The sequence below is a fragment of the Neovison vison genome, chromosome 8 (assembly GCF_020171115.1).
Source record: "Neovison vison isolate M4711 chromosome 8, ASM_NN_V1, whole genome shotgun sequence".
Lineage (NCBI taxonomy): Eukaryota > Metazoa > Chordata > Mammalia > Carnivora > Mustelidae > Neogale > Neogale vison.
Genome location: NC_058098.1, coordinates 95,288,109 through 95,294,885, shown reverse-complemented (window position 1 = coordinate 95,294,885; position 6,777 = coordinate 95,288,109).

Genomic DNA, 6,777 nt, shown 5'->3' with positions numbered 1-6,777 from the left:
TTCCAGCGACCACTTGTGGTGTGTCTAGGATGGGCAAGCAGCGGACTGATGCATTCAAAGAAAAGGAGAGACTAGCGTCTGCAGGTCTCACAGGCAACACTAGCTGGGGTGGAAGTAGAAGTGTGATTGAGCCACAACAAGTGATTTTATTATTTACTGATAATGAAAACTATCCAGCTCTCAAGCTGGGGCATGAGGACTTCACAGGTGGAGCTCATGGCGTGGCTGGGCTGGGGCCTTGGAAAACTGAGCTCAGCGGAGGCTGGGCAAGCCGCAGCTGTAGGTGATGGAGTCGGGATGGCAATGGGAAAATGTGAGGACAATGGAGGCAGTGGAGGTCCTCTGCAAGTTTTCCAGGATGAAACTGGAGAGGGGGCTGCCTGAGCCCCAACAGGTTTCTAGTACCAAGACTGATGGACAAAAAAAAAAGGAAGACCAATATAGGAATGAGACACCAGAAAAAAAGCCAGGTGGGCTGCCTGGGAAGACAGTGAGAAGGCTGACATCCCCATTCCCGCCACTGTCCTGGGCATCTAGTTGGCACACACACACACACACACACACACACACACACACCCAACACTTTGGTCTCCCTTGACAGCCTGAGGCTCCTGAAAGGCAGATGCTTTCTTTCACCTGCTTATCCCCAAGGCAAGGGCAGGTACTTGGCGTACGGCAGGTGCTAAATGAATGTAGCCTTGTTGGCTGGGCACTAGATGGTTGGGCAGTTGGCCACACAGCTCAGCAGCCAGAGGGAAGCCATGCCATGTTGCAGAGTGGAAAGCCTGCACATCCTGGCACCAGACGGCCTGGGGTCTATCCCTTTCTCTGCTACTGGTTAAATGAGCAATCTTGGCTGAGTTCTTTAACCTCAGCGCCTGAGTTTCCTCGCTATAAAATGTCAATTTTATTTTTTCTTATCTTATAATGTGCCTTTGAATTAATATATGTAAAGCACTTAGAACAGTGCTTGACACCTAGTAAGTGTGCTGGAAAAGTCATGCACTTGCTTTTATCACCATTATGACCGATAAATAACATTTTGTGTGTATGCGTGTCGCAGCTGGCAGCCAGCCGCCAGCAGAGATGGGACTCCTTCGCCTGCCAGCACCAGAGACTTAAACATCACTCAAGAGGCACCGGAAGGCGGCAGCCCTCCTCACCCCTCCCTAGTTAACGTTTCTAAAATATTTGCGAGGTCCAACTGCGTAGGCAGACAACGCACCTCTGACTCAGAAAAAGAAGTGGTGCGTCCACGCGGGCAAGGGCACCAGGCTCTGCGCGGCCGCGATACCCCGCCCCCCAACCCCACCCCAAGCGTCACCACCTCTTGGCGGCGGGCGCCACCTGGAGGCCGCCTCATGATCTGCGGGGAACCCGCGGGCACTTGAGAACGTGGGGGAATCCTTTCATTCTATTTGATCCTTTATTGAGCCACTCCTGTGTGTTATGCTGTGGTGACACGGGTAGAAATAAAGCTAACGTCTGGTCTTCCATGACATTTATGGATTGATGGAGACGACAGATCCTTGATAAATAATCCAATGTGGAAAGTTAGGGCTGGGAAAGAAATGGATACAAAGGAGGGAATAACCAGAGCGCCTGGGTGGCTCAGTCCGTGAAGCCAAACTCTTGATATCCACTCAGGTTTGATTTCAGGGTCCTGGGATCAAGTACCAAGGTAGGGCTCCACACTGGAGGCGGAGTCTGCTTAAGATTTTCTCTCTGCCGGGCGCCTGGGTGGCTCAGTGGGTTAAGCCGCTGCCTTAGGCTCAGGTCATGATCTCAGGGTCCTGGAATCGAGTGCCACACCGGGCTCTCTGCTCAGCAGGGAGCCTGCTTCCCCCTCTCTCTCTCTCTCTGACTGCCTCTCTCTCCGTCTACTTGTGATCTCTCTCTGTCAAATAAATAGATGGAATTAAAAAAAAAAAAAGATTTTCTCTCTGCCCCCCCCACCCCTTTCCCTGCTCAGGGTTTGTCGATGTCACTCTCAAAAAAAAAAAAAAAAAAGGGAGAAACCAACCACCCAAGATAATTTATTGGTGCCAGGTGCCTTTAAAGGCACTAAAAATAAAGAAAGGAACAAAACAGCTCCTACTCTTTTTTTTTTTAAGATTTTATTTATTTATTTGACAGAGATCACAAGTAGGCACAGGCAGGCAGAGAGACAGGAGAAAGCAGGCTCCCTGCTGAGCAGAGAGACTGATGCCGGGCTCAATCCCAGGACCCTGAGATCATGACCTGAGCCGAAGGCAGAGGCTTAACCCACTGAGCCACCCAGGTGCCCCCAAACAGCTCCTACTCTTGAGGAGTTCATCATAGGTAGGACAGCCAGACAAACTTAGAGGGAGGGGACAGAATTAAGAATGAGCCAGCCCGGGATCAGAGGTGTCCAGAGGGAGGTCAGGGACATCCTCTAGGAAAACCTATTACTTAAGTTGAATTTTAAAGAATGGGCAGGATTCCTCCAGGTTGGTAGGTGGGGGCAGGGTACCTTTTGTGAAATAATGGAAGAAAAAAAAAAAAGACATAGGTTGGAGAGTGACACGTTCTGTGTCTGAAATACAAGGAACATGGAAGCTGGGACACCGGGCTGGAGAAGGAGTTGGAGTCAGATGGTGAAGGACTCCGTTTGACAAGTGAAGAAATCTAGACCAGATCTGGAGGACAGCAGGGAGTCTCCCAGCATCCACAACAGAGACCTGCGCTTGCCCCAAGATGCAGAAGTGAGGGCAGGTGAGAATACTAGCAGCTCAAACTTTTAGGTGTCAGAGACAAGCTGAGCTCTTGGCACCCTCTACATGAGCCTGTGGGCTCAGTACTAACATTCCAATTTAGCCAATGGAAAAAACGGGCAGCCCCTGAGCGCCGGCTACAGTGAAGCTGGGTTCAAACTCCTGGGCCAGTTGCAGACCTGGGCAACTCCGTGGACAGCAGGGCCTGCCACACCACTGGGGCGAGGGCCAGAACCAAGACCCGCTTCATGGGGAACATCAGCAGTACAAAATGATTTGCAAGATGGAGAATAGGAAAGCGCTGTGAACCAGATTGTTAGGGAAAGTTCACTTTTGAGATGATCAATTGTCAGACCTGAAAAAAACCTTATGGCTCATCCAGAACAACCCTGTTCTGCCGCCAGTTGGGGCCTGGATTCAAGCCCCACGAAGTCCATACCAGATCTCTGCCTCCCACCCCCGAGTCGCACCCCTCGGAAAGCACAAGCCCTGCAGGTTCCCAAGTGCAGGCCTCTGCCGGATCTCAGCCTTGTGATCCGGCAGAGGATCACAATGGCCCCTCTCAACTACATGAACACTTTTTTTTTTTTTGAGAGAGAGAGAGCGAGCATCTGCATGTGAGGGGGGCACTCAGTGTGAAGCCAGTTGGGGGCTCAGTCCCACTGCCTTGAGGTCATGCCCTGAGCCAAAATCAAGAATTGGTTGCTTAACTGACTGAGCCACCCAGGTGCCCCCACCCCAATTTTTTTTTAATCTTTCTTTCTACTGAAGGAAACATGCACGTGTTCCCAAAACATGCAGAGGTACTGTAATGTCTTCCATCTAAAATGTTCTTTTAATTTTAAAAATCCCATTGACCCCAGATCTCTCCCACGGCCACCATTCTATTACATCAATCCTCTTCCAAGGAGTTAATTATCCTCCGACTACACTTTCTCTCAAGTCTTTGTTGAACCCACTTCAATCAGTTTCATTCCTGTAATGTCCCCCAAATTGCTCTCGCAGAGGTCACTAATCTCTCCACGGCACACTCTCTAGTCAGTGGAGAGTTCTCATCTTAGCGAACTGTCAGCAGCATTCAACACTGCTGAATGTCTTTACTCGGTGCCTTCAAGCTGTCTACGCTTTTCTCCACCTGTACCCACTTCCTCGGGATCTGACCTGGCCTCCTGCTTACAACCCCCAAGTGTGTATTTCCAGCCTGACTTCTTCAAGGAAATCAGACCCACGTTTCCAGCTGCTGACTTAACATCTGCACTTGGATGCCCGATGCCTGATACGATCTCAAACTTAGTGTGTCCAAAAACAAGCTCAGAATCCTTCCCCCCAAATCCATTCCTCCCACACTCCCTCCCGTCTCAAGAAATGAAAAGCCCAATATTCCAGTTGCTCAGAACAAACCCTTCCCTCCTGCGATCTGAATCGTCAGGATAAATTAGGTTGTGCCGCAGTGGCACAGAAGCCCCAGATCTCAGAGGCATCACACACAGATCTTTATTTTGTTGTTTGTGTCCAGCCTGAGCTGGTAGGAGCTCTACCCATCATGATCACTTAGGGACCTGACCAAATAGCTCCACGTGATCTGAGGCGGGAGAAGGCATGTTGCAAGGTCTTGTTCTCACACTTACATGCCACACACATTCCTCTGCTCATATTCTGTTGTCCAAAGCAAGTATGGCCACCCCTAACTTAAAGGAGGGTGGAAAATGCAAACCTACTATATGCCCCCCCAAAAAGAAAGAAAACAACTGAAATCTCATGCACAGCTCCCACCATCCTTGACCTCTCTCTTTCCCCGCCCCATCTTTCACTTGGGTCATTGCAATAGCTTCTTTACTGGACTTGCTGCTTCTGCCCTTGGCCCCCCTGGCTGATTCTCCACATAGCATCTTAGTGATTCTTTTAACAGTGTCACCCCTCTTCTCAGACCCTTCCAATGTTTCCCATCTGAGGGAGGGTAACAGAGTCCTTACCATGAGTCATGAGGCTATGTAAGCTGCCCGCCCTGTTCCCACTTCTCAAACCTAACCTCCTACAGCCTCCTCCTTTGATCGCTCTTCGGACCCGTTGGGCCCGGGGGCTTCTGGGATACCGACCAAGCTCATCCTTAAGACCTTCACACCTGCTTGCTCCTTGCACCTAAAATGTTCTCACCAGGTAACCGTGTGTCTTTCTCCTTCAGATCTCTGCTCAAATGTCGCCTATTCATAGAGGCCTTCCCTGATCACCCTTAAAATCACAACCACACATACAAACACAGACACACACACACCAGCAACACTCCCCATGCCCCACCCCAACGCTGCTTTATTTCTCTTCAAAGAACTTGTCACTGCGTGGCATGCTATGTATTTGGTTTAATCTGCTTAACATCTGTCTCCCCAACTAGAATATATGTTTTATACAAGCAACAATTCTGTTTTATCACCGCTGCATCTCCAGTGCCTGCAACATAAAACGTGTTGAACTTGAGGACATGAGGCCCAAAGCTGGTCACCGCAGAGCTTGAAATAAATTGTCACTCTCCAGACCTTCTATCCACAGCTCTTCCCAGTATACCACGAAGTATCTTGAAAAGCCATAGTTGGGCCCAAATTCCCCGGGGAAATGAAGAGCTGCTCGTGTACCTGAATCAGAAGCCAGACCAGGATGTGGGAAATCTCACTGTGCATGGAGAGCCCCTCCCCACGGGAAGTGGGTGTGAGCAGAGGCTGGGGGAGGCCACTCTGCTCCACCACGTGTGGTGAGCCTTTTGTTTAGGGAGCCACGTGCGGACACCCAGGAAGGCAGACTCAACCAGCGGTGATAGAACATTCATGATTGGCCCCTAAGGGTCTACCAGACCTATTATTATTCACATAATGGAAATAAAAAGAGACTTAATACAAGAACCCATAAGGGCCAGAATTCCTCCAGTGTCCTCATCCCCAGCACCTGCCCTGGTCCCAGCTCCAACCCCAGCCTTCCCTCTGGCCTCCTCCTTAGCCCCAGAAGCAGCATGTGGACCTCCTGCACCCGCACAGCCCCGCTCTCCTGGCTCCTTCTGTAACACGGGGCCTGGCCAGGTCTCATCCCAGTGTCCCCCACCACAGACAACAAGGAGCCTCATTGTAGGGGCACAGCCAGATTCATCTGGCTGCTGCTGGGAAACCGTGCACACACGCTTGTGTCGGACTCAGAAGAAAGTGCTTTGCAGTGCCACCCAGTTCATGCAAGGAGAGGACTTGGCTAAGAATGCGTACACGTTACCCAAGAACATATCCCCAGATGCTCCCAACCTGGGCTGATGCAGCGCCTCACAGAACGCTCTGCGCTGATCCGTGAGCCCTATGCTCAGTGGGGGTGTTGGGGGTGGTGGTGGGCAGGGCAGGGAGCCGCATCCTCATGTCCTCACTGTGGATTCAGCTCCAGAATGGCCGGGGGAGCATCAAGGCTACATCAGCACTTTCGCGGAGCCCCTGGGAAGGCCACAGGCTGATACTCAGGCTTCAGCCCGTGGAAGGTGTGTGTCCTAACACCCAATGCATCCGAGTCAGCCTGCTCAGGGATGACCCCGAGCATCCTGCTGGTAATCGCCCCTCTCCTCCCATCATTACTGATTCCCTCTGTGTCTCTGCTGCATGATTCTCATCAGAACAGAAACATGCCGAAATTCCTCTTGCCCCGAAAACTCAACTGTCCACTGTTCCCTTGCAAAACTCTTCTAAAGATTCAAGCATGTTCACTGCCTCTGGTGCCCTCTGCCTTCTGGAATCCTCCCCATCCTCCCCACCCTCCCCTCAGCTGCTCTGGTCCAGGTCAGGGATGGCCTCCCTAGGCCAATGACATGATCAGCAGCCACACCTGCTTTTCTGCCTCAGCATCCAGACCGCTCAGGTTTGGAAATCCTTAAGATTTAGTCGGTAACATCTCCTTTTTTTTTTTTTTTTTAAGATTTTATTAATTTATTTGACAGACAGAGATCACAAGTAGGCAGAGAGGCAGGCAGAGAGAGAGGAGGAAGCAGGCTCCCTTCCGAGCAGAAAGCCCGATGCGGGGGCTC